The sequence below is a fragment of the Rissa tridactyla genome, chromosome 1 (assembly GCF_028500815.1).
Source record: "Rissa tridactyla isolate bRisTri1 chromosome 1, bRisTri1.patW.cur.20221130, whole genome shotgun sequence".
NCBI lineage: Eukaryota > Metazoa > Chordata > Aves > Charadriiformes > Laridae > Rissa > Rissa tridactyla.
In genome coordinates, this window is record NC_071466.1 from 27925392 (window position 1) to 27935803 (window position 10412).

Sequence of the window (10412 nt, forward strand, 5' to 3'; positions counted from 1 at the left end):
CACAGCTCTCATGGCGTTTTGCAACGTTTTAAATTTTAACCCCCGCCAAATTCCAGCCAATATAGTCACATTCCTCCTTCCCAATATTGCTCTCTTGATACAACAAGGGGCAGAGTATCCTTATCTTTCCTCCCCAGCCTGAGCTGCCTGCGGTTGCTGTTGCTGTGGTTCGGTGCAGAATGTTTCAAAGGCAGAAATTACACAGGAGGGAGCTCTCTGAAGAGTTTACAAAGTGTTTGAGGGCACCTTAATTATATGGTACTTCTGTTCCCATTAGGTTTAGTGGATTTGCAATGCTGCTCAACCTAAAACTGGACTCTGCTCCAGCCACCCATGAAAAACTTCACAAGGTGCTTAAAAATCATGAATGTTTATGTTGCCTTTAATTATTTTCCACTTCTGTTACCTGGATTTTCTTTTGCGATGCATTTGCTTGGTTAACATCAAGGCTAGAATCCTACCTTGCACAAAAGGTAAATCCACATTTGTTTCCAAGAATCAGTTTTTTAATTAAGTGGGCCTAAATTCTGCTGGTTAATAAAGATAGGTATGAAGACATGAAGGTAGGTGTAAAGATATAAATGTATAAAGATATGTATCAAGGTATAAAGATACAGATTGGAATTTTTAAAGCTTCAGCTTGAGACAATGACAGGTAATTTCTAGAATTATTTTCAGACTTTTTTTTCTTTGGCTAAACTCTGAAATATTAGAGTCAGTCCCACTGGTTTGCCCACAACTTATGTCTTTAAATGCCCCCTGTTTAAAATATACTTAATACTTAATTAGCCCTTTATTCATAGAGGGAGAGACATATCTTTAACTGTATGACTTGCTGGTTCTGTATACTGTTGAAAAAGGTAGGGTTTTTTTTGTGATGGCCAGATGTGACCTTTACACTGCTGTGATTTCAGGACATAATGCAATGGCACTGAAACAGCTGGCATTTAAATGTTGAAAAATCCAGCTGTGGTTGTAAAGGTTTTGGGAGTGACTGTGTTTAGGATCACTCTAATTTTTCTGGACAGAGCCGGTGAGCTCGTGGTCTGGGTAGCTGAGCAGTGCACCTCCCTCCTGCCCCACACATCCCCCTTCCAACAGCGTGAACCCAAACGATGCGCCCGCCTTTGGCACACGATTGCACCTCTTTTTCTGAGAACCCACAACCAGCAATTTAATTAAGGTAATTTAATTTGTCTTCAAAACAATGTGTTATGCATTAATTAAGTTAACTTAATTTGTCTTCAAAACAGAGTATTATTCATTCACCCTAAGGCATGAAACACATAGCACAAAGGGTAAAAAACAACATCAGAGGTACATGACTCTTACTCACACCCTCATCTTTCCCCTTGCCAGCTTTTGTGCTTTCTCCTTTTCAGCTTCAAGAAGCGTTTGTGTCGTACGAGCGCAAGTCTGTTTTTTCAGTGCTTTCCCTTGCCCTGTAACTCCCTTCCTTTCACACATTGCTTCTGGACAGCTTCTCTCAGGTGACTCAAAGGCCCCAATTTCACAAAGATTTTGTCAGATTACAGTGTGATACTTCTCAGGCCTGAAAAAACAGTGATATTAGCAGTGTTGCAGACAAGGTGTTATCTCTTATGTCCACAAACCTCCTTAAATTTGGGGGCTCTTTTGTACACACTAGGCCACTGCTTCTCTTCTTCTGCTCGATCCCTGTCATAACCCATATTGCCCAACTACACGAGAAATTCCCCTGTCTCACAAATGCATACGTGGAAGCAGAATATTCAATTTAAAAATAAAAACATCAGGCAGATTTTTCTACTTTCCAACTTATTCCAAAATAACAGCCTGTAATACATTCTTGTCAGCAGCAGCAGATGTAACAGAATGATAAATATTTATAAAAGATAAGATTTTATAAAACTTTAAAGTTTTGATAAGACATCATAAATCTCTATAAAAGTTTTGTGATTAGGCTGCATACATCTTATGAACATTTTGTGTTACAGGTAAACCTTGTGCCCATACAGACAGAATTTAGTAAGTTATTTTGGACGAATGGAGTGCCGTTGTTGAGAACATGCCTACATAGCACCAAAATATCTGAGTAATGATAAAAAGTACTTCAAAAGAAACTATTTTAGCTGAGGTTCAGTGGAGCCTGAGCTCCATCTAATCCCCACTTCAGTGGTAGATATGAGCACTCTTCATTCTAGGAACTCGTGAAGCGCCAAAGAAGAACAGGCGCTCCCCTGCCTGTTGGCTTCGTTGGTGCTTTTTTCTCAGTGACGCGGGATGTTTAGAGACTTGAGTGTCCCTAGAAATCCACACAGCAGGTAGCACTTGTAATGAACTCCTTAAAATCTGAACATACTCTGTTTTTGTTTCCCGTTCAGAGTAACCAGGAAACCAGCCTCACCCCAGGCCCTACGCAGAGTCCTCCCCTTAAGCTCCTTTTGTAGCTTTGGCATTTCCAACTAGCAGAGATTAATTGCTATTGGTAAAAACATCACAGAATTCAGTTCTTTAGCTGCAGCAAGAGAGTTATAAACCAGCCATTTCTGACCAGCAATGGCAGTATGAGCTGGCTCTCCCATCTGAAAAGCGGCCAATTTATGCCTTTGGGATGAATTTCAGGAGATAGGACAGAGTCTGCAGATAGCCACACAAAACCTCTCCTCTCTTCAGGGCAGCAGCTCTGGCTATCCTAGCATGCAGAGCAGGGAAATCAAAGTGGTCATAAGGAAGCCCCACCTATAGTACAAAATAATCCCATTAGTCTCTCCACGACAAAGACTAGGGAGTTATTTTCCCGGGTAGGTGGCCATGGGAACAGTGTGGTTATCATCACAAAACAGAGGCAGAAAGAGAACTTGCTCTAGGAGCGGGGAAGCAGCCTCCAGGAGTATCACAGAGAGTGGTACTTTCACAGCAAGAAGCCAAGCTTCCTAAAACAACATCACCAGTAAAGAACAACGTAAACCTAAAAATTATCAATGAAAACCTAAAATCTTTCTGAGCAGGAGGAAAGAAAATAGAGTACACATGCACTTTATTGCTTGAGGTATATGTCAAAGGGTTGGACAAAGTATGATGGCAAGTATGTACAGTTGAACTTGATGATCTCAAAGGTCCTTTCCAACCGTGAAGATTCTATGATTCTATGATTCTATAAGTAGTTGGACTTAGCACCTTTCTGCAACACCATGCTTAGTTTGAAGAGACGCATCTGAAGTCGGTGGAAAAGAAGTGAGATTGTGCTGTTTAATCTTTTCTTTTGGAAGAAGCTGCAGGTGAAAGCACACATGGAAGCTGGCAGGGCCACAGCCATCCTCCTGCTAGCAACATGCCCAACTGCAGTAGCTCTTGGTTTACCTCCTCGCCCAGCCTGGCAGGGATGCCAGCTACATGTATGGAGCCACATTCCAACTCCAGTCACACTAGAACGACTCCAGGGTCATGTCATTGACTTCAGTGAAGTTATTCTTTATTCACGCTTGCCTGGCTGAGAATCTGGCCCATTCTATCTAGGTAGCAATATCTAATAGAGAAAAGACGGCCAAATTAAGGGAACAAGAAGAACCAGACTATGTCATATGAAGAGGAAACATTTTACATTATACAGAATACAGAGGCCCTTTAGTTTAAGGACTTTATCAGCATTTAAAGGACAGGATACTGAAAAGCATTTCTGTAGATGCCTAGATTTTTTTCTATCCCGAATTTTCTATTTCAGAAAATGAAAAGAAAATTTATTGATTTTAACATTATTGAAACAAAAATACTGTGATTTGTTCAACACAGAACACTAATTCATTAGCCATTTATTAACAGTCTGGGTTAAGACATCTTCCATTTAGGATTTCCTCCCCATCCATTAAGAAGGCCTCTCTGGCTGAAATATGTTGAGTTTAATGATTTTCTCTGTGGGAGCATTTTTCTGCCAGTGCCAAATTCAGGTTTGGAAAAAACACTGCGTTTTGGCCTGCTGAACAAATTCAGGGTGTCCCTTGCTGTAGTGACCAGCAAAAGATAGAGAAAAGGGAAATTTATCATCACTGGATTATTTCCAATAAGTTCACTCAGGCCATGGCTTGATGATACTGTAACTCTGACTTTAGAGATGCCAGTGCAAAACCTCTGCAACCAATGATTTTTGAGTAGCAAAACGGTATAGATTTACTTTAGCACTTCATTTGTTAAAGAAATAATGACATTTACTTTGTACCAGGCAATGGACTGAATTGCCTCATCGCCAGTTGTTGGAAGTTGGTATACATCCCATGTTATGTGCTCTGACTAATTCAGCAGAAATGCACTCGTATGCCCACACCTCATCTGGATGCTCTTTGTGTTGCTGTGTGATCTGGAGGAGCCCAGATGGAGAACGTGCGGTGGTGGATCCCCCGGGGATGGGTTTCCTGCCATACCTAGTTAGCAATAACACGCCACTGATTTTTCTTTTCGTATCACCTTTGGATTTCACCTGGGTCCCACAGAATATAAAAGCGTAAACTGATGCAATGCACTTGCCAAGGCACAGAAACATGAAGTTGCTTGCTTTCTAAGGAAAAGATACATTAAATTGGGAAGGGTGTTGGATTGTTTTGAGTAGCTGGAGAGAGCTGTGGAACAATCCAGTCAGGATTTGAAGCAACTTTTTTTTTTTAAGAGGATGTATCTCAGCTTTTACTAACGTCTAAGTGAATCCAGAAAGCTTCCAGCGTAGCTGTTTTCACTCAAGATTGTATATAACATAATATCCCAGGATGACAGAGGTCATCCTAGACTGTCCTGGAGAGTTCCCATAGGAAAGTGAAAATATCACAAGGCTGGAGTCACAAACTGCCTGCTCAGGTTTGGGCTCCTGACCTGGGTATCAGCCCCTAGAGCTCTCCCAACAGAAAACCATTCCATTATTCCTATTCAAACACATGCAAGAAAGAGCAGGTTATTATTGTTTCGGCTCCAAGAATGATCCTCCTGCGCTATATATCTGTTCAAATTATTTCTATAAATCTGTAATCAGAGTGGACGATATTCTCTCAAACTAATTTCCCACAGTCATCATTAATTGGACAGCTTGCTAACACCTGGTACCAACAGATTTTTCATCTAGTGAGCACAGTGCCACATAATGGTAACAGCAGGTTTTAACCTAATCCCTCTCCATACACAAGCAAACATCAAGTGACGCCCGTGACAAAGACACACAGACCAGCCTGACATTTGCTGATAACTCCCAGGAGATTCTCCCTCAGCACAACTAGTCCTGCTCAAACACATTTTCCAGTGGAACAGATAATTTGAAACCATTTCCAGCTAGACTAATTGCATTCACTGAAAAGAGCATCCTCCTTCTCCTCAGCACACATTTATTAGTGCGGCCGCAAACGCAGCTAACGCTCTGTGAAGTTTTCCAAAGCAGTAATTATTTCATCTTAGGAGAATTCGCAACAGCTTGCTTGATAATGAAAAGTTATTATGCAGATATATACACTTCATGCAAAGTTGTACACCAAAAAAAAAAAAAAAAAAAGAGAAGGAAAAAAAAAGTAGGCGTTTAAAACTGCTGTTTAAATTCCACTCACAGTTTTGAAGTCTAAGCACAAAACTTCTGACTTTGCAGCTGTAGCTCCAAGCTGTCTGGAAAGATAATGCAGTCCATCAGATATCCTGGTTTTGTTTTCTTGCATGAAAATATCATCTGTCAGAGCCACCGGAGTGGACTTGGAGGCCCGGCCCCTTCTGCGGAGCACGCCAATCGGGAGACCCTGGGAGCACATGTGGAAAGCCGTCACGGGCAGCAGATGCTCCGTGGGACCCGGCTGCCAGACGGACGCGGGTGACAGCGAAACGCGGGGCTGGGGGTGCCCCGGCCGGGGCTGCCATCCCCCGGCTCCCCGGGGAGAAGTGGAGGGCTGGCGGGGGAGAACCGCCTTGGCCCTGGGAGCAAAGGCAGAGCCTGTCGCAGACCACCTCAGGGCCACTGGTCACCGTAAGGACACCACAGCCTGTGCCTTGCTCCTTTGGGCCTTATTCTTTACAGCTTTAATAAAAATAATCTCATTTACCATTGTATTAAATGCTGCTTCACTTCTTCTCCAAATTGCTCCTCCAACCCCACTTACAGCTTTTTATTCCAAAACTCATCCCTGCAAAGCTGCACTTGTGGAAAAGCCCTGGGCATGGCCCGCCCCTCGTCACAGGGGGTGTGTCAGTGCTCTGGACCCAGTGGGTCACCCTCGCCTGGGTTTCCCTCCCTCTCCCCAAAAACTTGCTTTCTGCCCTTGCTGCACGGCCGGCTGCCCCCGGGCTCCTGCTCCTCCTCTGCCTCCGCCGCTGCAGGCTCCCCGCACCCAGCTTTGCTCTGTGCCCGTCCATCAGAGAGGTCCCTTTCTCCTTACATCCGTTTAACCCGATGACATTTAGACGAGAACTGCTTAGAAGCTGTGCTTAGAGACACAGGCCCACAGCTTCCTGGCTCGCTGGTGCTCAGTCCTCGCGCAGGGTGAGAAAAACCCCTGTGCATTAGTGCGGGTTGAAAGTGCAGCAGTAACGCAGTGCACAAAGGCAAAAATCAGACCATACATGCGTGAGTGCGATGAGCTAACATCTGGAGATTTGTTTTCACTCCTGGGAGCCTACCTGCAAGCCACAACATGCTGGGAAGGGAAACCAGTAAACACACCAGTGTAAAATGCCATGCCTTTTTCCAGCTGAAGTTCGGGACCTAAAGGCCTTCCCATCTTGCACCTCCCATAATCTCAGTGCTGGCTTTATTAATCCAGAGTAGCAGCCTTATTTGATCAAACAGCCTTACTTTTGCAGACAGGGTGCAGGTTAGAGTGGACTGGCTGTAATAAAAAATACCAGCTCCTTTCTGTGAATAACTTGCTGGTTTAATTAAATTAATTTTGCCTCTGCATTCTATCTTAGTAAATTAGTAATTCACTAGAGGCTTTTCCTACGCCAGATATAATCAGGCTGGTTAAAAAACTTCGACAAAGCTCCTTTTTCCACCCCCAGAACCCACCGGTTTCTCAGAGGAAAAATTCCTGCAGAAAGACACTGAGACAGGACGGACTTCGGTCAGTGAAATAAGTTCCCGCCGATTTCAGGGTGGAATTTCCCATTTCCAGAGGCTGAGGCCAGCGTGCCCCAAGCAGGAAATAACTCTCCGTTAGTAAGAGCCAAGAGCTGTAGTGGAAGTAATTTCTTTTATCGGCTGCCGGCGGGGTGGGGAGGAGCGAGAGGGACGGTCTTTGGGGTGTGTAAGGTCTTTTTCAGCTCCGCAACAAGGAGCAAACTTGTTTCCAGTTCCCAGCTCGGGAACATTTTGTTCAGAGGTTTCCGAGCTGGGAGCGGCCGGGGCAAGGCTGGCCAGAGGTTTTCCTGCCCGATCCTGATCCCCATCCTTATCCCGCGCTCAGGGCAGGGCAGGGGTTCGGAGCTGGGGCTCCCTGGGGCTGCGCCCGCAGCACAGTGGGACAAAGCTTCACCCCCTTTTGCTGCTGCGGAAGATGCGCCATCCAGCAGCACTTTGGAGGGAGATGCCAAGGAAAAAATGTTGAGCCCTGTAAAATGGGTATTTCTGCTGAGTTTGAGACCTTGCCGGGGCGATGCAGAGGAACCCCACCAGAAACCTTCCCTGTATGGCCAGGGGATCAGACCGCGGCTCTGTTACCCCGACATCCTCACTGGCTTTCTGTAAGCTTTAAAAGGGTCTGTCTTCACCGTTCCTTTTTTGGTCCTACACGAGGTGAAACCTCCAAAAAGGGACAGTTCTGTCCCATCCCGCCTCACATCCACCCAGCAGTAACAAGCGGGACTGCGAGTCCTGGCACACCTGAGACCGGCCTCAACCTTCCGCCTGTCGGTCCCAGTCTTAGTCACCAAGGGGGTGGCACAGCCGGCCCAAATTCACTTTGGGCTTGGGAAACTCACCCTGCCAGCCTGCGTTAAACACACAGCCAACCCAGCTCTTGAGAGCTAAGCATATACGCATTAGTGGCCGAGATTTAACAAGTCACCTTACTACAGCAGTTCAAGACGACCAGTCCTGTCATCTCTCTCAGCCTATTTACTTACCAACACGGCGCGGCTCCCTGGGTGCCATCTATTAATTCTCAGGTCTACTGCATCTCACTGGCAAGCCTTTTTCCTCAGCTCCCAGCGTATATATATTTTTTTTTTTCCTCTCCTTTTAGTCCTGATTATGCCTGACTGTGTCATACTGAATTCCTGTCCTCGGTATTTACAGCCTGCAAATATTTGTAGACTTATCACATCGCCTGTGCACCACCACTTCACCAAGCTCTATGTATTTTTTTCCCCATTAATCAGTTCCTCCAACCCCTCTGTTTTTGCTGCTCTTTCCTGTAGAGTTTGCAGATTTTGTTTGTTTTTAAAAGACAGCAGAGGGAAGTTTAATTCTCTTTTCTTTACAGAAGGGCAATAGCTGGATGAAAATAAAGGCATATTAAGGACAGTTTAAGGCAAATTTGTATTTGAGCTGACCAGCTCTAAACTTCATACTTGTTTCCTTTTGTTTTTCACATTCCTTTGGATGACTAGAGTTTTATTGGAACCCTGGCATTGCAAACTTTTGCATCCCCTTTTGTCAAACACACTAACATACAGAATCATGGAATCATAGATTTGCCTAGGTTGGAAGGGACCTTTCAGATCATCTAATCCAACCATCAACCTAACTCTGACAAAAACTGTCACTAAACCATATCTCTAAGCACTACGTCTACCCGTCTTTTAAATACCTCCAGGGATGGTGCCTCAACCACTTCCCTGGGCAGCCTGTTCCAATGCTTGATAACCCTTTCAGTGTAAAATTTTTTCCTAATATCCAATCTAAACCTCCCCTGGCGCAACTTGAGGCCATTTCCTCTTGTCCTATCGCCTGTTACTTCACTTATACATACTTCATGTCAGTTATAATTCATTATCTCGGGTAAATTCATCGACTTGCATGAAGAGACCTGGATGTGCAGGTCAACATGTGTGTGAACAGTTGTATGGTTGCAGCCTCCAGATGAGACCTTCAGCAGTACCTGGGAACCCCATCTGAACCATTGCCAGAGCAGTGGGGTCTCTGCAGCTGAAATCCAGAACCCAGGAGGAGCTTCAGCCCTGCCTGAAGCACCAGTTGCAGGCAGTGATTTAGGAGCAGGCAGCTGGGTCAGTGATCACCTGAGAAGGTCAGTACCTGCAACAACCTCTGTGTCTCCGTATCTCCCCTGCATTACCCCGTGGCCAAAGTGCAACCAGGCATCTGAGTAAAGAGAACCGCCTTGCAACATCCTGTGAACACCACACGCGTCTCTCCAACCTTTGCCACCCGACGCTGCGTGGATGGCTGTGGCACAAATAGTACTTTACTCTGCTAAAGATCCCACTGGAATCTCACTATACTTACTAAGGCTTAGTGGGAACTGAAGGAGAAAAAAAATAAAAATCCCCAGGCAGTTTAAATAAGGTTTGATTATTCATGGGAGAAGCAGGGGAATGTTAAAATTCTCCTGGGTTTGTTCAGAGCCTCTGGCATTGCCCCAGACTGCTGTTTTCCAACCGCCCCCTTTGCTTGGATGCCCCTAAATCCAGACTGTAACTTTAGATAAGTGACATTCCTGCATAGGCGATGAAGAATCAGAGGACAATTCGGGGCTGCCCTCCGTCTGGTGTATTTTGGGCACTTGGTGGAGTTTGGCTCCTTGCAGATCCTGGGAAAACGGTGAAACTCTGCACCTTCTGTCTGACTCTCTCCATCAGAGGCTATTCCCTTTGGGCCCCAGTCTGTCTGTGCAATGCAGCGGCCGGAGAGAACAAGGTCTGTAATTTTATTCTAGTTATATTAGGCTTATTTTTATTCACATGAACTGCAGCAAGCTGTAGCGGCGCTGCTGATGTCACTTCAGCTGCAGTGTTTCCGCTAAGGCTGTTTTACCACTCAAAGGCAAACAAAAGCAACCTAAACAAACGCAAGATAAAGGCAATGAAATACGGGCTTTAAAAATGATAGCTAGTTGTCTTTGCAATAATTTGCATGGTCGTGTGGTTTAGGCCTGTTTTATGGTCCTTGTAATTTCATGAAATGCGTGGCATGCTTTCAGTGGTTTTTCCAGCTCTTGAAATAACGGATACACAGAGTGTTTCATCGAAAAACCTCACAGCCAGGATTTTTAAATAATACCTGAATTGAATCCAATCCAATCACATTGCTCTAGAATGATTTCTTTAAGCCTGTGAAAGTGGGCAAAACAAATTTCTATCTAAAATTCATCATAACTCATACCAAGACAAGGCAAGAATGCCTTCTGGCTGGTCTGATTAGCAGCTGATATATCATATACTCATACCAGCATCATAAATACATTTTAATTTTCCCTAGATAGTTTCAATTAGCAAGTAGAAGTATCACCCAGCTCAGA

General features: G+C 44.6%; 1 protein-coding gene across 8 annotated transcripts in view; it reads right to left on the minus strand.

Annotated features, from left to right (window-relative positions):
• Window positions 1-8101, minus strand: part of STARD13 (StAR related lipid transfer domain containing 13) — a 310108-nt gene extending 302007 nt beyond the window's left edge. For 2 of the 8 annotated variants that reach the window (XM_054188894.1, XM_054188903.1), the window contains exons 1-2: window positions 7004-7138; window positions 5559-5613 (exon numbers count right to left, since the gene is read on the minus strand). The gene's annotated coding sequence lies outside the window, so the exon portion shown is untranslated. Of the gene's footprint in view, window positions 1-5558; window positions 5770-7003; window positions 7139-8058 lie in introns of those variants that run through there. The other 6 variants (XM_054188918.1, XM_054188926.1, XM_054188909.1 and 3 more) reach the window with 6 other exon arrangements.
• Window positions 8102-10412: the final 2311 nt, after the last annotated feature.